Source organism: Danio rerio, chromosome 4 (assembly GCF_049306965.1).
Source record: "Danio rerio strain Tuebingen ecotype United States chromosome 4, GRCz12tu, whole genome shotgun sequence".
Classification (NCBI taxonomy): Eukaryota; Metazoa; Chordata; class Actinopteri; order Cypriniformes; family Danionidae; genus Danio; species Danio rerio.
This window is the reverse complement of record NC_133179.1, coordinates 63,626,808-63,647,171: the sequence shown is the minus strand read 5'-3', so window position 1 is coordinate 63,647,171 and position 20,364 is coordinate 63,626,808. Positions and strand designations below refer to the sequence as shown.

The window sequence follows — 20,364 nt, the reverse complement described above, 5'->3', positions numbered from 1 at the left end:
GCTAAGGTTAATGTTGGAAAAAGTTTATGCATGAGGGTGGGAAGAGTAAAAGAAATAACACAACATATACCCTTTAAAGAAGAAAAGGAACATACAAAAATGTTGGAAATTTGGGTGGGGATGGATTCTAATAAAGCAGATATTTTAAATTGGGAGAGAGTTTTAAATGGAATTGAGAAAAGACTGAGATTTTGGAAAGCTAGAAATTTGATGTTAAAAGGAAAGTATTCATCTTAAATGCTTTAATGTTGTCAAAGGTCTGGTATGTGTTAAGTGTAACTGCGTTGCCTGAAGTATACTATGAAAAAATAAATGATGTAGTTTTAAAGTTTTTGTGGGGAAATGGAAGAGCCAAGATTGCTTATTATACTTTGATTGGGGAGGTAAAAGAAGGAGGTCTGGGACTTTTGGATAGTTTTTTTAAAAATGAAAACATTAACAATTAAGATTATTCAAAGGTTTTTGGAAGGGAAAATGGGTGTGATAATAATATTTGAAGAAATGTGGACATTTTAATATGGGATGTAATGTTTTATTGATGAAGATGAAGAAACGGATGATAGCAGGTCTGCCAAAATTTTATGTTGAGGTCTTAGAATCATGAGGGGGATTTTTAGAAAATGTGTTGATTATACCAAAAGCAAGGGCACAGATTCTAGAACAACCACTTTTACTGAATTAAACAATTTTAAGTGAAGGAAATGTTTTATATTTTAAGGAATGGTGGGACGGAGGATTAAGACAAGTTAAAGATGTATTATATGAAGTAATAAAAGGATTTGTACCATTAAAAGTAATTGTGGAGGATGGGTATAAAAGAGTTGTTAAAGCAAAATTACAAAGACAATGTCATGAGTTGAAAAAAGCAATACCAAAAGACTGCATTGAAATAATTGAAAAAAAAAAAAAGTTGGGCGATGAAGATGAATTAACAGAGACCTATTTTAAGAAGAAAAATGGAGAGATCAATGAGCTTATGTACAGTTAAGAGTTTTTACGCTATTTTTAGATAAAAGGCTTTTGTAAGACCTATAGCACTCAACTAATTAACAAAATTTTAATTATTTATTGAGACATATTCGCATATTAATATAAATGAGTAAATAAATAAAATGAATAGTATAAATGAATAAAATGGGTATTAAACAAGATATAATGACCCAAAGGTTGGTGGTTGAAGCCCACCCAGGTACACACGCACTTTGCTGCCGTACAACTGCTAACATGTGCACTGGGCATATATCCTGGGCCACATTCTGTCCAGCGTTACAAGATGAAATCAGGATTTAGTAGAACATTGTCACGGGTCGGGAAGGTATTACTGTAAACGGTGTCTAGCTCTTGAAACAGCTAGGCTAGCACAGTCGGTAAAGTATGAGACTCTCAATCTCAGGGTTGTGGGTTAGAGCCCCAAGTTGGGCGTTTCTGTTACTTTTCTCTCTCTCTCCCAGCAAACTTACATTAGGGTTCATATAGCAGACCTTTTGAGACAAAGTTCCTCGTTTTTACCACTGTAGGTGACCTTTCACTAAGTCGCTGTGGCTCAATCCGTTAGTGCGTTTGGCTGTTAACTGAAAGGTTGGTGGTTCAAGCCCACCCAGGGACGAATTAGGCATTTTGCTGACTTGCAACTGCTAACATGTGCACAGGACATAGATCCTGGGCCACATTCTGTCCAGCGTTACAAGATGAAATCAGGATTTAGCAGAAGATTGTCACGGGTAGGGAAGGTATTACTGTAAACGGTTTCTGGTTCCTAAAGGTGTTTCTCAGCAGCCCGGCTAGCTCAGTCGGTAGAGCATGAGACTCTTAATCTCAGGGTCGTGGGTTCGAGCCCCACGTTGGGCGCTCCTGTTACTTTTCTCTCTCTCTCCCAGCAAACTTACATTAGGGTTCATGTACCAGACTTTGAGACAAAGTTCTGCGTTTCTACCACTGTAGGTGACCTTTCACTAAGTCTCTGTGGCGCAATCGGTTAGCGCATTTGGCTGTTAACTGAAAGGTTGGTGGTTCAAGCCCACCCAGGGACGAATTAGGCATTTTGCTGACTTGCAACTGCTAACATGTGCACTGGACATAGATCCTGGGCCACATTCTGTCCAGCGTTACAAGATGAAATCAGGATTTAGCAGAACATTGTCACGGGTAGGGAAGGTATTACTGTAAACGGTTTCTGGTTCCTAAAAGAGCTTCTCATCAGCCCGGCTAGCTCAGTCGGTAGAGCATGAGACTCTTAATCTCAGGGTCGTGGGTTCGAGCCCTTCGTTGGGCGTTCCTGTTACTTTTCTCTCTCTCTCCCAGCAAACTTACATTATGGTTCACGTAGCAGACTTTGAGACAAAGTTACGCGTTTCTATCACTGTAGGTGACCTTTCACTAAGTCTCTGTGGCGCAATCGGTTAGCGCGTTCGGCTGTTAACTGAAAGGTTGGTGGTTGAAGCCCACCCAGGGACGAATTAGGCATTTTGCTGCCTTGCAACTACTAACACGTGCACTGGACATAGATCCTGGGCCATATTCTGTCCAGCGTTACAAGATGAAATCAGGATTTAGCAGAATATTGTCACGTTAGGGAAGGTATTACTGTTAACAGTGTCTAGTTCTAGTGGGGATTCCTTATCCGCCTGGCTAGCTCAGTCGGTAGAGCATGAGACACTTAATGTCAGGGTTGTGGGTTTGAGCCCCACGTTGGGCGTTTCTGTTACTTTTCTCTCTCTCAGCAAACTTACATTAGGGTTCATATAGCAGACCTTTTGAGACAAAGTTCCGCGTTTCTACCACTGTAGGTGACCTTTCACTAAGTCTCTGTGGCGCAATCAGTTAGCGCGTTAGGCTGTTAACTGAAAGGTTGGTGGTTGAAGCCCACCCAGGGACGAATTAGGCATTTTGCTGACTTGCAACTGCTAACATGTGCACTGGACATAGATCCTGGGCCACATTCTGTCCAGCGTTACAAGATGAAATCAGGATTTAGCAGAATATTGTCACGTTAGGGAAGGTATTACTGTTAACAGTGTCTAGTTCTAGTGGGGGCTCCTTATCCGCCTGGCTAGCTCAGTCGGTAGAGCATGAGACACTTAATGTCAGGGTAGTGGGTTTGAGCCCCACGTTGGGCATTCCTGTTACTTTTCTCTCTCTCTCCCAGCAAACTTACATTATGGTTCACGTAGCAGACTTTGAGACAAAGTTCCGCGTTTCTACCACTGTAGTTGACCTTTCACTAAGTCTCTGTGGCGCATTTGGTTAGCGCGTTAGGCTGTTAACTGAAAGGTTGGTGGTTCAAGCCCACCCAGGGACGAATTAGGCATTTTGGTGACTTGCAACTGCTAACATGTGCACCGGAAATAGATCCTGGGCCACATTCTGTCCAGCGTTACAAGATGAAATCAGGATTTAGCAGAAGATTGTCACGGGTAGGGAAGGTAGTGCTGTAAACGGTTTCTGGTTAATAAAAGAGCTTCTCATCAGCCCGGCTAGCTCAGTCGGTAGAGCATGAGACTCTTAATCTCAGAGTCGTGGGTTTGAGCCCCATGTTGGGCGTTCCTGTTACTTTTCTCTCTCTCTCCCAGCAAACTTACATTAGGGTTCATGTAGCAGACTTTGAGACAAAGTTCCGCGTTTCTACCACTGTAGGTGACCTTTCACTAAGTCTCTGTGGCGCAATCGGTTAGCGCATTCGGCTGTTAACTGAAAGATTGGTGGTTCAAGCCCACCCAGGGACGAATTAGGCATTTTGCTGCCTTGCAACTGCTAACACGTGCACTGGACATAGATCCTGGGCCACATTCTGTCCAGCGTTACAAGATGAAATCAGGATTTAGCAGAACATTGTCACGGGTAGGGAAGGTATTACTGTAAACGGTTTCTGGTTCCTAAAAGAGCTTCTCATCAGCCTGGCTAGCTCAGTCGGTAGAGCATGAGACTCTTAATCTCAGGGTCGTGGGTTTGAGCCCCACGTTGGGCGTTGTCGTTACTTTTCTCTCTCTCTCTCCCAGCAAACTTACATAAGCTTTAATGTAGCAGACTTTGAGACAAAGTTCCGCGTTTCTATCACTGTAGGTGACTTTTCACTAAGTCTCTGTGGCGCAATCGGTTAGCGCGTTCGGCCGTTAACTGAAAGGTTGGTGGTTCAAGCCCACCCAGGGATGAATTAGGCATTTTGCTGCCTTGCAACTGCTAACACGTGCACTGGACATAGATCCTGGGCCACATTCTGTCCAGCGTTACAAGATGAAATCAGGATTTAGCAGAATATTGTCACGTTAGGGAAGGTATTACTGTTAACAGTGTCTAGTTCTAGTGGGGGCTCCTTATCCGCCTGGCTAGCTCAGTCGGTAGAGCATGAGACACTTAATGTCAGGGTCGTGGGTTTGAGCCCCACGTTGGGCATTTCTGTTACTTTTCTCTCTCTCTCTCTCAGCAAACTTACATTAGGGTTCATATAGCAGACCTTTTGAGACAAAGTTCCGCGTTTCTACCACTGTAGGTGACCTTTCACCAAGTCTCTGTGGCGCAATTAGTTTGCGCGTTAGGCTGTTAACTTAAAGGTTGGTGGTTGAAGCCCACCCAGGGACGAATTAGGCATTTTGCTGACTTGCAACTGCTAACATGTGCACTGGACATAGATCCTGGGCCACATTCTGTGCAGCGTTACAAGATGAAATCAGGATTTAGCAGAACATTGTCACGGGTAGGGAAGGTATTACTGTAAACGGTTTCTGGTTCCTAAAAGAGTTTGTCATCAGCCCGGCTAGCTCAGTCGGTAGAGCATGAGACTCTTAATCTCAGAGTCGTGGGTTCGAGCCCCACGTTGGCCGTTCCTGTTACTTTTGTCTCTCTCTCCCAGCAAACTTACATTAGGGTTCATGTAGCAGACTTTGAGACAAAGTTCCGCGTTTCTACCACTGTAGGTGACCTTTCACTAAGTCTCTGTGGCGCAATCGGTTAGCGCGTTCGGCTGTTAACTGAAAGATTGGTGGTTCAAGCCCACCCAGGGACGAATTAGGCATTTTGCTGCCTTGCAACTGCTAACAAGTGCACTGGACATAGATCCTGGGCCACATTCTGTCCAGCGTTACAAGATGAAATCAGGATTTAGCAGAATATTGTCACGTTAGGGAAGGTATTACTGTTAACAGTGTCTAGTTCTAGTGGGGACTCCTTATCCGCCTGGCTAGCTCAGTCGGTAGAGCATGAGACACTTAATGTCAGGGTCGTGGGTTCGAGCCCCACGTTGGGCGTTTCTGTTACTTTTCTCTCTCTCTCTCAGCAAACTTACATAAGCTTTAATGTAGCAGACTTTGAGACAAAGTTCCGCGTTTCTATCACTGTAGGTGACTTTTCACTAAGTCTCTGTGGCGCAATCGGTTAGCGCGTTCGGCTGTTAACTGAAAGGTTGGTGGTTCAAGCCCACCCAGGGACGAATTAGGCATTTTGCTGCCTTGCAACTGCTAACACGTGCACTGGACATAGATCCTGGGCCACATTCTGGCTCGTCCTGATTTTGCCAAGTGCTAGTTGTCCTGAGACCAACATATTTTATGATGACCCAGGGACAACATCTCTATCAGCCAATCAAACGTTAATACGTCATCATTATGAGCCTCCTGCAGAGTCCGCCAAAAACGCAAATTCAAAAAAGAAAACACACCCACCCACACACAGGCAACTGCCATTTTCACCAGTGAAGAGGACAGGTGAAGAGGTGAGATCACCGGTTTTCTTCTATAAGTTTACAGAAGGAGTAATGATTGTAAAATTCATATGTGTTTATGGATTTGTCCCTTTTTTCCAGCGAAGTAAACGAGCAACGTTTAACTTTTGTTTGCATTAAGCTAGCCTAATTAGCCGTCCCTACCTAACGTTAGATTAGCGTGCTGCTCTACCGTTACTGTGATTTACTTTCTGGTATTAATTAAAACAAGCTAACAATATTTTTTTGAATATTTAAATCTAGGAAACATTATTAAACGGGACTAAACTTGCCCTCTTGCTAGTTTAGCGACCTTTTTTTCTAATCATTTGGTTTTTAGCATGTATTATGTCAATTTCATTTAAAGACACGCCAGAAATGTGGACCAAAACAGCACTAGTTTAAACACAAGACAGTAGGTTATTTGAGGTGTTAACTTAACTACTGTGAATCGCTGCAAAATTGAACTAACGTTAGTGATATAATTTAATTATTCTGTTAATTATGTTGACCTCAGGTCATGATCGCTTATATATATATATATATATATATATATATATATATATATATATATATATATATATATATATATATATATATTAATCTCAGGCCATCATCACTGATTTATTAATATTATTAATACGTTAATCTCAGGTCATCATCACTGATTTATTAATTCGTTACAGGTCATCATCACTGATTTATTAATAATAATATGTCAACTTCAGGTCATCATCACTGATTTATTAATATTATTAATATGTTAACCTCAGGTCATAATCACTGATTTATTAATATTATTAATATGTTAACCTCAGGTCATCATCACTGATTTATTAATATTATTAATACGTTAACCACAGGTCATCATCACTGATTTATTAATATTATTAATGTGTTATTCTCATGTCATCATCACTGATTTATTAATATTAATAATATGTTAACCTCAGGTCATCATCACTGATTTATTATTATTATTATTCATACTTTAACCACAGGTCATCATCACTGATTTATTAATATTATTAATACATCATCATCACTGATTTATTAATATTACTAATACGTTACAGGTCATCATCACTGATTGAATAATTAATATTAATATGTTAACCTCAGGTCATCATTGATTTATTAATATTATTATTATGTTAACCACAGGTCATCAGCATTGATTTATTTATATTATTAATATGTTGACCTCAGGTCATCACTGATTTATTAATATAGTTAACATGTTAACCTGAGGTCATCACTGATTTATTAATATTATTAATATGTTAACCTCAGGTCATCATCACTGATTTATTAATATTATTAATGTGTTAACCTCAGGTCATCATCACTGATTTATTAATTATAATTTGTTAACCTCAGGTCATCATCAAGGATTTATTAATATTATTAATATGTTAACCTCAGGTCATCATCACTGATTTATTAATATTAATAATATGTTAACCTCAGGTCATCATCACTGATTTATTAATATTATTAATGTGTTAACCTCAGGTCATCATCACTGATTTATTAATTATAATTTGTTAACCTCAGGTCATCATCAAGGATTTATTAATATTATTAATATGTTAACCTCAGGTCATCATCACTGATTTATTAATATTAATAATATGTTAACCTCAGGTCATCATCACTGATTTATTATTATTATTATTCATACTTTAACCACAGGTCATCATCACTGATTTATCATCATCACTGATTTATTAATATTACTAATACGTTACAGGTCATCATCACTGATTGAATAATTAATATTAATATGTTAACCTCAGGTCATCATTGATTTATTAATATTATTATTATGTTAACCACAGGTCATCAGCATTGATTTATTTATATTATTAATATGTTGACCTCAGGTCATTACTGATTTATTAATATAGTTAACATGTTAACCTGAGGTCATCACTGATTTATTAATATTATTAATATGTTAACCTCAGGTCATCATCACTGATTTATTAATATTATTAATGTGTTAACCTCAGGTCATCATCACTGATTTATTAATTATAATTTGTTAACCTCAGGTCATCATCAAGGATTTATTAATATTATTAATACGTTAACCTCAGGTCGTCGATTTATTAATATGTTAACCCAAGGTCATCTTCACTGACTTATTAATATTAATAATACATTAACCTCAGGTCATCATCACTGATTGATTAATTAATATTAATATGTTAACCTCAGGTCATCATTGATTTATTAATATTATTAATGTGTTAACCTCAGGTCATCATCACTGATTTATTAATATTATTAATATGTTAACCTCAGGTCATCATCACTGATTTATTAATATTATTAATATGTTAACCACAGGTCATCATCACTGATTTATTAATATTATTAACATGTTGACCTCAGGTCATCACTGATTTATTCATATTATTAACATGTTAACCTCAGGTCATCACTGATTTATTAATATAATTAACATGTTAACCTCAGGTCATCACTGATTTATTAATATTATTAATGTGTTAACCTCAGGTCATCATCACTGATTTATTAATTTTAATTTGTTAACCTCAGGTCATCACGGATTTAGTAATATTATTCATATGTTAACCTCAGGTCATCATCACTGATTTATTAATATTATTATTACGTTAACCACAGGTCTTAATCTCTGATTTATTAATATTATTAATACGTTAACCTCAGCTCGTCGATTTATTAATATTATTAATATGTTAACCTCAGGTCATCATCACTGATTTATTAATATTATTAATACGTTAACCACAGGTTATCATCGCTGATTTATTAATATCATTAATACAATAAACTCAGGTCATCATCATTGATTTATTAATATACTGGTCATCATCACTGATTTATTAATATTATTAATATGCTAACCTCAGGTCATCATCACTGATTTATTAATAATACGTTAACCTCAGGTCATCAATGTTAATATTGTGGATTTTTACTTTATATTAGCAAATTCGGGTCAAAATTGGTATTTGCTAGATGTTGATTTCATGCATTGCATAAATAGTTTTTTTCTAGAGAAGGTAAATAACAGTAAACAACAAAATGCATTCTTTGGAGAGCAAACATTTGTAATATTTTGTATTTGTTTTCTCTATCTTAAAGTTTTTTTTAGGTGTTTTATGGTTGATAAAGACCAGGCTGAAGTCAATGCCATCCGTAAGGTGTTCAACGAGTCAGACATTCTCCTTTGTTGGTACCATGTAACGCAAGTAAGTACTAAGTTAAGATACTGCTTTTGTTTTTCCTCATTTTATAGATTCATATTCTATTTTTATCAACTGTCATATTAATATTTTTTTATGTAAATCTCTAACAGTATTACCATTCACATTTTTTTTTATCTTCAGTTGCTAATGAATCAGTGGATTGAGCTTAAGCTTATTTCACATTGCAACATGTCACACAACATACTGTAATATTACTTGACATTATCTGGGTATTATTGTGTGTTTATGTCAGTCATCGATGCACTTAAGCAAAAAAAAAAAGTTCAAACTTTTACTGAGCTATAGCAATAACATATATTGTTTTTACTTTGATTTGAGTACCCCTTAACTTGAAGCTTATAATACTTGATCCTAATAATGTCGAATGTGTCATGGAAGTTCTGACCATATTAAATATGTTGTGTTACGTTTTTCCACCATTTATTACACACAGGCAGTAACTCGTTGGCTGTCAATATCTGAATCTGGTGTGAGTGGACCTGAAAAGGCAGATTGAAGAGCGCACATCATACAGTTTATGTCAGAGATGAAATGCTGTTCAAAGGTGTGTTGCTATTTGTTTTAGGGTGCTTTCACACCTACACTTTTGTTTCAGAACCTGTCTTGTTTGCCCAGTTAGCGCGGTTCGTTTGGCATATGTGAACAAGGCAATTGCGCTCTATTCCACGCCAAAGTAATCGCTCCGAGACCGCCTTAGTGAGGCTCGATTGAAACGAACCCTGGAGCGGTTCGATTGCAGTGAGAAAGCGATCCGATCCGAGCGCGGTTATTACAGTGTTTTATGGATATGTAATAGGCTTACGGCTATATGAAGAGGGAATTATGAGTAGGGTGGGAAGTTTCGCGAGTCTCCGGATGCCCGAAAACGAGTGATGACCTCCCCGTAATCTCGCATCACCCTCCCGGTCCTCAAATAGGCATCGTCGCGCACCCTTCTCACCCCTCCCCACCGCATCTCTCCTCAGACACGTCGCGCGTGCGCGCCTTGTCAATCACCACCAAACCACCACCTCCCCCTGACAGCTGAGCGGAACGCTGCAAAATAAACCCCAGCACTCTGACCAATGCGAGGAGAGTTTACTCGCACGTGACTTGTTTTAGCTCTTTTGGTCCGATTAGAAATTTTGCAGTGTGAAAGTGAACCGCTCCTAGAGCAAAGAGCAACAATGTTAACATTTTTAATCTCTTTTTCGGAACAACTAAATCCATTCACAGGTGTGAAAGCACCCTTATAGTACAACTGTATGTTCTAATGTGTCATTCTACTTTGGTAACAAGCTTGTAACATGCATTACTAATATGTGAAAAAATTATGTTAATGACAGCTAATATAAAATGGTAACCCACATACAGTATGAAGAGTTCAGATGCAAAAGCCTCTAAGTCAGGTCTCAAACTGCCGACCCTCAAACCATTTGCGCCCCTGCCTCCTCCATCCGGCCCACAACTGACATCAAAAATATAATGATATTCAGCCCATCAAAACATATATTTTTGAATCGCTATCATTGTTGTGCTATCACATACTTCTGGTTTTGACTCCCCACCTACTGAACATTTAAAGTTACATTTTAAGTGACAGGGTTACTTTCGATTTCTCTCAGTGTGCGGTCAAGAGTAACACATGCAGATTATTTCCGGGGCTGATTTAAACATTGAAAAATATGTCCGCAAGCGCTCTATTTTTGTAAATATTCAAGGGTCATTTGATTATAATCCGTTTTATACCCCCTGTACTTTGTTGTACAAACACCTTTTTATGGCTTACACATGTTTGTGTAAATATGATAGTTTTGCTTATATTCGATTCAAAAGGTATCATGAATAGATTTTCCTCATATACATATTAAGATTTGGATAAATGTGCATTAGTAAAATTTTACTGTTGGCTGTATTGAACATGTTAAAGTAAATATGAATATGTACATCCTTATCCCCTCTTTATTTTATTTTTACCAAAAAGAATGATATTGAGAAGAACGATTGCCAGCAACGTCAATAAAGTTACCCAAACTACATTCTACTGTCGTACGCTGAAAATGTGCATATTTTCCAGCCTTTATTGTTTATGCTGTTATTTAACTTTAAAGGCAATGAAAAAAAAAAAAACACCTTACTATAAAAGTTCAATTACAGAACCTACACACAGGAGCTGTAGAAAAAAATTCTGGCCTCTTCTCACTTACACAATTACTCTCCTTCAAAAATGAATTTATGCTGCTTATCAACTGTGTTCAGAAGTAAACTAGGCTAGGTGTGCAGAGTTTCATAGATTAACTTTACATATTTTACACACATTTGTAAGCATTCCATTTATATTAACAACCTTAATTAATACCTTTTTAGGTCAGTTTAAAGTACATTTTACAGCATGAGCTAAATGTTTTTGTTTTAAATAAAGATATATTTTAATTCTGTTCTGAATAACATTTCAGATCATGGATCTTACATAGTCCAAAAGGAATTGATTAAATTTATAATAATTTGATTAAATGTGAAACAATGATTTTATAATTTATGATAACTTTGCAACGTTTCTTTTTTGTTATAAACATGGATTGTTTGGTGGGTCTGTTTTAGTTACTGCAAATAGTATTATGTTATGTTGTTTTATCCAGTCATAGACCTACAGTGATTTAGACAGTATAAGAACAATAAAGATTCTCAGAAGATTTACCATACACACTGGGGTATATGTCTGTGTGAAGTATTATTTAATGACCTAAAAATCTACAGCAGTTTTTATGCTAACATCATGAAACATGATTTTCCTTGTCAATTTTTACAGGCACAAGAATTTAAGGAAAAGGCTGAGATGTTTCACTGCCAGTATAGGAACTTCAAATATGTCTGCAAGTACTTCAGGAACAACTGGGAGACAATTGGTCATCTGTGGTCTAACTTTGGAAGATGCTATAAACAGAGACTCTGACACAAACAGGGTGAAGTGTTGGCAGGTGTGCTCACCAGTTTAATATTTGATCTGCTATAGTTAGAAATCAGACTATTATATCTTTTAAACGTAACGCCTGTTTCACACCGCAAGCATCAGCGGCGCGTGTTTTTTTGGCATCCATGTTAACAGATTAGAACTTTCATACCGCACGCAGCAGCAGCGCGTCAGCGAGCCGTGAGCATCGCTGAAGCAGCAGTGCAGCGATAGCGCTGCTCAAGCTCAATTAAAGTGACAGTGCATTGATAATGACCTAAATACATTGAATAACAGAAAAAAGTAACAATTTTACCCAATAAATGTCAATAATATAAACTGATTTACATATAGTCAATCAAATGAACTTAAACTAATAAAAACTGCAACAAAACTTTATTTCGGCTCGAACTACAAAACCAATAGTAAAACAGTTTTAGTATCAGTTTTGTTGGAGAGGGGAAGTGATTTACGGGAATTGTAGTCCATAGCAAAGTGTATTGTGGGTAGTGTAGTTGGACACGCATGCTGGATGATGTGAACTCGCTGTGTGCTGTGCTACTTAAGCAGAGGAAGAAAGCTTTATTCGGCTTTGCTTTGTTCGCTCAAGTTATTTCACCTGGGAGCTGTTTGCACTGTGAACCTGACAACACGAAAATAAGTAAAAGAAGGGCATGCATTGATCACTTTTATCCGTCTCATCCTTTGCACGAGCATAAATTAACATGCAGTTACTCTGCCGCTGGACATTACTGAAGTGGATTATGTATAAATATCATTATAACTACTGTATAGATATTATAACTATAGGCTTACAACATCCTGTCAATCAAAAACCAAATATCACTGGCGATTGTCTTCTGACGTACTCCTCAGAGTTTGAGAAGCATACAGTACTGTTTGATCTATAAAATTTGTAAAATAAAGATTTGCGGGTTAAAGAAACAGCAAAGGAGGAGGTTGCCGTTGGTCTTGTTGCAGATAAAAAGTTTGAAAAGTGTATTTGTATATAGAGAGACATAAGTAACTAGATAGAATAGACAGCGATATGTTGATCTCTGCAGCAGCTAACTGAGTAATCCGCGTACGAAGAACTGACCCTAGATGTCAGTTTTGCTATTAAATCAAGAAGAAAACGCAAAGAAAACAAAAGTTTTTTTTAATTTTATTTTGTACAGTATATCTGATATCAGTTTAGAACATAACATTTACAATAGAACAACTGTCTAAAATGAAATAAAATTCTAATTGTAAAAACGTAATCTGAGTTTTGTTTTTGTTTACCACCTTAGTTGTGTACTAAGCTTATTTCAGGCAGTCCTCTAGAAAGGAAGAAGAAAACATCAACTGCAAGAGGTTCCAAGAAATGAGTTGCCAAATCAAAGCATGATTCAGGGCCCAGGTTTTGCACATTTATCTTGTTCAATGCTCCTCCTGAAAAACAAACAAACAATAATGTTACTTGCAATCACAAGTTACTTTTTTTTTTTTACTTTTCCATGCCATAAGAGAGTTTGTGCTGCTGGGCCTAGTAAATCTGAAATGGTTTTACACAAAACTAAAATCTAGAAGCTCAATCCTTAAAATGTGTTTAAAATTTCAGCTTTAAACAGACTTAAAGAGTTTATTAGGTTTTAAAGAGTTAAGGAAGTCTGAACAAAATATTTATTGATTGTTTTTATGTAAACACACACACACACACACACACACACACACATATATATATATGATTTTTAAAAGATGATTTTAATAAATCCGAGATGACCTGAAGTTAACGTACTAATAATATTACAAATCAGTGATGATGACCTGAGGTTAACATATTAATAAATCAGTGATGATGACATGAGGTTAAGATATTAATAAATCTGTAATAATGATGTATTAATAATATTAATAAATCAGTGATGATGACCTGAGGTTAACATGTTAATAATATTAACAAATCAGTGATGATGACCTGAGGTTAACATATTAATAAATCAGTGATGATGACGTATTAATAATATTAATAAATCAGTGATGATGACCTGAGGTTAACATGTTAATAATATTAATAAATCAGTGATGATGACCTGAGGTTAACATATTAATAATATTAATAAATCAGTGATGATGACCTGAGGTTAACATATTAATAAATCAGTGATGATGACCTGAGGTTAACTTGTTAATAATATTAACAAATCAGTGATGATGACCTGAGGTTAAGATATTATTAATATTAATAAATCAGTGATGATGACCTGAGGTTAACATATTAAATATATTAATAAATCTGTGATGATGACCTGAGGTTAAGATATTATTAATATTATTAAATCAGTGATGATGACCTGAGGTTAACATATTAATAATATTAATAAATCAGTGATGATGACCTGAGGTTAAGATATTAATAATATTAATAAATCAGTGATGATGACCTGAGGTTAACATATTAATAAATCAGTGATGATGACGTGTTAATAATAATTATAAATCAGTGATGATGACCTGAGGTTAACATGTTTATAATATTAATAAATCAGAGATGATGGCCTGAGGTTAACATATTAATAATATTAATAAATCAGTGATGATGACCTGAGGTTAACATATTAATATTATTAATAAATCAGTGAGGATGACCTGAGGTTAACATATTAATAATATTAATAAATCAGTGATGATGACCTGAGGTTAACCTATTAATAAATCAGTGATGATGACCTGAGGTTAAGATATTATTAATATTAATAAATCAGTGATGATGACCTGAGGTTAACATATTAATAAATCAGTGATGATGACGTATTAATAATATTAATAAATCAGTGATGATGGCCTGAGGTTAACAAATTATTAATAAATCAGTGATGATGATCTGAGGTTAAAGTATTAATAATATTAATAAATTAGCTATGATGACCTGAGGTTAACATATTAATAATATTAATAAATCAATTATCATGACCTGTGGTTAACGTATTTATAATATTAATAAATCAGTGATGATGACCTGAGGTTAACATATTAATAAATCAGTGATAATGACCTGATGTTAAGATATTAATAATATTAATAAATCCATGATGATGACCTGAGGTTAAGATATTAACAATATTAATAAATCAGCGATGATGACCTGAGGTTAAGATATAAATAATATTAATAAATCAGTGATGATGACCTGAGGTTAAGATATTAACAATATTAATAAATCAGCGATGATGACCTGAGGTTAACATATTAATAATATTAATAAATCAGTGATGATGACCTGTGGTTAACATGTTATCATTAATAAATCAGTGATTATGACCTGTGGTTAACGTATTAATAATATTAATAAATCAGTGATGATGACCTGAGGTTAACATATTATTATTATTATTAATAATAAATCAGTGATAATAACTTGAGGTTAACATATTAATAAATCAGTGATGATGACTTGAGGTTAACACATTAATAATATTAATAAATCAGCGATGATGACCTGAGGATAACATATTAATAATATTAATAAATCAGTGATGATGACCTGAGGTTAACATATTAATAAATCAGTGATGATGACGTATTAATAATATTAATAAATCAGTGATGATGACCTGAGGTTAACATATTATTAATAAATCAGTGATGATGACCTGAGGTTAACATATTAATAATATTAATAAATCAGTGATGATGACCTGAGGTTAACATATTCATAATTTTAATAAATCAGTCATGATGACCTGAGGTTAACATATTAATAATATTAATAAATCAGCGATGATGACCTGAGGTTAACATATTAATAATATTAATAAATCAGTGATGATGACCTGAGGTTAACATATTATTAATAAATCAGTGATGATGACCTGAGGTTAACATATTAATAATATTAATAAATCAGCGATGATGACCTGAGGTTAACATATTAATAATATTAATAAATCAGTGATGATGACCTGAGGTTAACATATTAATAATATTAATAAATCAGTGATGATGACCTGAGTTTAACATATTAAATATATTAATAAATTAGTGATGATGACCTGAGGTTAACATATTAATAAATCAGTGATGATGACCTGAGTTTAACATAATAATAATATTAATAAATCAGTGATTATGACCTGAGGTTAACATATTAATAATATTAATAAATCAGTGATGATGACCTGAGGTTAACATATTAAATATATTAATAAATCAGTGATGATGACCTGAGGTTAACATATTAAATATATTAATAAATCAGTGATGATGACCTGAGTTTAACATATTAAATATATTAATAAATTAGTGATGATGACCTGAGGTTAACATATTAATAAATCAGTGATGATGACCTGAGGTAAAAAATATAAATGATATTAATAAACCTGTGATGATGCCAACATATTTAACAGAATAAATAATGAAATCATTGCAGCGATTCACAGTAGTTAAGTTAACACCTCAAATAACCTACTGTCTTGTGTTTAAACTAGTGCTGTTTTGGTCCACATTTCTGGCGTGTCTTTAAATGAAATTGACATAATACATGCTAAAAACCGAATTATTAGAAAAAAGGTCGCTAAATTAGCAAGAGGGCAAGTTTAGTCGCGTTTAATAACGTTTGCTAGATTTAAATATTCAAAAAAATACTGTTAGCTTGTTTTAATTAATACCAGAAAGTAAGTAACAGTAACGGTAGAGCAGCACGCTAATCTAACGTTAGGTAGGGACGGCTAATTAGGCTAACTTAATGCAAACAAAAGTTAAACGTTGCTCGTTCACTTCGCTGGAAAAAAGGGACAAATCCATAAACACATATGAATTTTACAATCATTACTCCTTCTGTAAACTTATAGAAGAAAACCGGTGATCTCACCTCTTCACCTGTCCTCTTCACTGGTGAAAATGGCAGTTGCCTGTGTGTGGGTGGGTGTGTTTTCTTTTTTGAATTTGCGTTTTTGGCGGACTCTGCAGGAGGCTCATAATGATGACGTATTAACGTTTGATTGGCTGATAGAGATGTTGTCCCTGGGTCATCATAAAATATGTTGGTCTCAGGACAACTAGCACTTGGCAAAATCAGGACGAGCCACATTCTGTCCAGCGTTACAAGATGAAATCAGGATTTAGCAGAACATTGTCACGGGTAGGGAAGGTATTACTGTAAACGGTTTCTGGTTCCTAAAAGAGCTTCTCATCAGCCCGGCTAGCTCAGTCGGTAGAGCATGAGACTCTTAATCTCAGGGTCGTGGGTTCGAGCCCCACGTTGGGCGTTCCTGTTACTTTTCTCTCTCTCTCCCAGCAAACTTACATTATGGTTCACGTAGCAGACTTTGAGACAAAGTTACGCGTTTCTATCACTGTAGGTGACCTTTCACTAAGTCTCTGTGGCGCAATCGGTTAGCGCGTTCGGCTGTTAACTGAAAGGTTGGTGGTTCAAGCCCACCCAGGGACGAATTAGGCATTTTGCTGCCTTGCAACTGCTAACACGTGCACTGGACATAGATCCTGGGCCACATTCTGTCCAGCGTTACAAGATGAAATCAGGATTTAGCAGAATATTGTCACGTTAGGGAAGGTATTACTTTTAACAGTGTCTAGTTCTAGTGGGGACTCCTTATCCGCCTGGCTAGCTCAGTCGGTAGAGCATGAGACACTTAATGTCAGGGTCGTGGGTTTGAGCCCCACGTTGGGCGTTTCTGTTACTTTTCTCTCTCTCTCTCAGCAAACTTACATTAGGGTTCATATAGCAGACCTTTTGAGACAAAGTTCCGCGTTTCTACCACTGTAGGTGACCTTTCACTAAGTCTCTGTGGCGCAATCAGTTAGCGCGTTAGGCTGTTAACTGAAAGGTTGGTGGTTGAAGCCCACCCAGGGACGAATTAGGCATTTTGCTGCCTTGCAACTGCTAACATGTGCACTGGACATAGATCCTGGGCCACATTCTGTCCAGCGTTACAAGATGAAATCAGGATTTAGCAGAACATTGTCACGGGTAGGGAAGGTATTACTGTAAACGGTTTCTGGTTCCTAAAAGAGCTTCTCATCAGCCCGGCTAGCTCAGTCGGTAGAGCATGAGACTCTTAATCTCAGGGTCGTGGGTTCGAGCCCCACGTTGGGCGTTCTTGTTACTTTTCTCTCTCTCTCCCAGCAAACTTACATAAGCTTTAATGTAGCAGACTTTGAGACAAAGTTCCGCGTTTCTATCACTGTAGGTGACTTGTCACTAAGTCTCTGTGGCGCAATCGGTTAGCGCGTTCGGCCGTTAACTGAAAGGTTGGTGGTTCAAGCCCACCCAGGGACGAATTAGGCATTTTGCTGCCTTGCAACTGCTAACACGTGCACTGGACATAGATCCTGGGCCACATTCTGTCCAGCGTTACAAGATGAAATCAGGATTTAGCAGAATATTGTCACGTTAGGGAAGGTATTACTGTTAACAGTGTCTAGTTCTAGTGGGGGCTCCTTATCCGCCTGGCTAGCTCAGTCGGTAGAGCATGAGACACTTAATGTCAGGGTCGTGGGTTTGAGCCCCACGTTGGGCATTTCTGTTACTTTTCTCTCTCTCTCTCAGCAAACTTACATTAGGGTTCATATAGCAGACCTTTTGAGACAAAGTTCCGCGTTTCTACCACTGTAGGTGACCTTTCACCAAGTCTCTGTGGCGCAATCAGTTAGCGCGTTAGGCTGTTAACTTAAAGGTTGGTGGTTGAAGCCCACCCAGGGACGAATTAGGCATTTTGCTGACTTGCAACTGCTAACATGTGCACTGGACATAGATCCTGGGCCACATTCTGTCCAGCGTTACAAGATGAAATCAGGATTTAGCAGAAGATTGTCACAGGTAGGAAAGGTATTACTGTTAACAGTGTCTAGTTTTAATGGGAACTCCTCATCCGCCTGGCTAGCTCAGTCGGTAGAGCATGAGACTCTTAATGTCCGGGTCGCGGGTTCGAGCCCCACGTTGGGCATTTCTGTTACTTTTCTCTCTCTCTCTCAGCAAGATTACATTAGGGTTCATATAGCAGATCTTTTGAGACAAAGTTCCGCGTTTCTACCACTGTAGGTGACTTTTCACTAAGTCTCTGTGGCGCAATCGGTTAGCGCTTTCGGCTGTTAACTGAAAGGTTGGTGGTTCAAGCCCACCCAGGGACGGATCAATTTTGCTGCCTTGCAACTGCTAACACGTGCACTGGACAAAGATCCTGGGCCACATTCTGTCCAGCGTTACAAGATGAAATCAGGATTTAGCAGAACATTGTCATGGGTAGGGAAGGTATCACAGTTAACAGTGTCTAGACAAAGTTCCGCGTTTCTACCACTGTAGGTGACCATTCCCTAAGTCTCTGTGGCAACATTATGAAGCTGTAGGCCCCGAGACCCAACCGCACGCTCAGACCTGCTCGCTCAGACCAGCACTTCCAGACCTATCGTTTTCTCAGACAGTGCCACCTGCTGTTGGAAAAATTGCCTAACCTGAATTTATTGATTTATAAATTACACTATTTTTCTACTCTAAATTATTGCACTATGATTGAATACATTATTATATAAAATATTAAACATACTAGATTATGATTTAATGCATTAAGTCTGTTGTATTTTAATTAACTGTATTTGTAAATAGATATTGTTCAGTTACTTAAATATTTTCAGTCATTTATTGTTTTTGTTGTTGTTTTTTGTTTTTAGATCATTAAGGATTTATCAAACTCTTTAGTATTGAGTTGAGGGAATGAACATTATCTTATTATTCACAGAATAAATGATAGTACTCTGAGTAATTTTCTCACACCAAACTTTATTTTTTTATAAATTTTCATGAGGTCCTACAAGTCATCGAGCTGTAAAAAATGCAGAGAAAAATTGTGAAAAACAATACTTGGATTAATAATGTATTTATTACATATAAAATAAAATGCTTTAAATTCTTGTTGGGGAGATTTTTCATTTCTCGAGCAATTCTTCTGTTAAATTTCTCAACTTCACTAAAAAAAAATAAATGCTGTTGTCAGAAATTAGTTTTGTCTTGCTTGTCCACCAAACATAGACCAGCATCACCAGCAATACTAAGCTGGTAGACAAGCATGACCAGCAAGCCGAAGCTGGTCTACCAGCATAACCAGCAAGACCAAGCTGGTAGACCAGCATGACCAGCAAGACCAAGCTGGTAGACTAGCCTGACCAGCAAGCCGAAGCTGGTCTACCAGCAAGACCAAGCTTATCTACCAGCTTCACCAGCAAGACCAAGCTGGTCTACCAGCATCACCAGCAAGACCAATCTGGTCCACCAGCATCACCAGCAAGACCAAGCTGGTCTACCAGCAAGACCAAGCTGGTCAACCAGCAAAACCAAGCTGGTCTACCAGCATCACCAGCAAGACCAAGCTGGTAAACCAGCTAAACCAGCATTGACCAGCATAGACCAGCATGAAAATCATGCTGGTCTTTGCTGGTTTTTTCAGCAGGGAAGGTATTCCACCACAGCAGAATGAGTATGT

General features: G+C 36.9%; 1 long non-coding RNA gene and 11 other non-coding genes across 12 annotated transcripts in view; 11 read left to right on the top strand and 1 right to left on the bottom strand.

Moving 5' to 3' along the window:
• Positions 1–20,364, bottom strand: part of LOC141381959 (uncharacterized) — a 239,902-nt gene that overhangs the window by 110,234 nt on the left and 109,304 nt on the right. The window lies entirely within an intron of this gene.
• On the top strand, positions 1,776–1,848 carry trnak-cuu (transfer RNA lysine (anticodon CUU)). Its single transcript has one exon. It is a non-coding gene; the product is annotated as a tRNA-Lys (tRNA).
• trnan-guu (transfer RNA asparagine (anticodon GUU)) lies at positions 1,957–2,030 on the top strand. Its single transcript has one exon. It is a non-coding gene; the product is annotated as a tRNA-Asn (tRNA).
• Positions 3,649–3,722, top strand: trnan-guu (transfer RNA asparagine (anticodon GUU)). Its single transcript has one exon. It is a non-coding gene; the product is annotated as a tRNA-Asn (tRNA).
• trnak-cuu (transfer RNA lysine (anticodon CUU)) lies at positions 3,892–3,964 on the top strand. The gene has a single exon. It is a non-coding gene; the product is annotated as a tRNA-Lys (tRNA).
• On the top strand, positions 4,926–4,999 carry trnan-guu (transfer RNA asparagine (anticodon GUU)). Its single transcript has one exon. It is a non-coding gene; the product is annotated as a tRNA-Asn (tRNA).
• Positions 5,349–5,422, top strand: trnan-guu (transfer RNA asparagine (anticodon GUU)). Its single transcript has one exon. It is a non-coding gene; the product is annotated as a tRNA-Asn (tRNA).
• trnak-cuu (transfer RNA lysine (anticodon CUU)) lies at positions 17,064–17,136 on the top strand. The gene has a single exon. It is a non-coding gene; the product is annotated as a tRNA-Lys (tRNA).
• trnan-guu (transfer RNA asparagine (anticodon GUU)) lies at positions 17,245–17,318 on the top strand. The gene has a single exon. It is a non-coding gene; the product is annotated as a tRNA-Asn (tRNA).
• trnak-cuu (transfer RNA lysine (anticodon CUU)) lies at positions 17,913–17,985 on the top strand. The gene has a single exon. It is a non-coding gene; the product is annotated as a tRNA-Lys (tRNA).
• On the top strand, positions 18,094–18,167 carry trnan-guu (transfer RNA asparagine (anticodon GUU)). Its single transcript has one exon. It is a non-coding gene; the product is annotated as a tRNA-Asn (tRNA).
• Positions 18,945–19,018, top strand: trnan-guu (transfer RNA asparagine (anticodon GUU)). The gene has a single exon. It is a non-coding gene; the product is annotated as a tRNA-Asn (tRNA).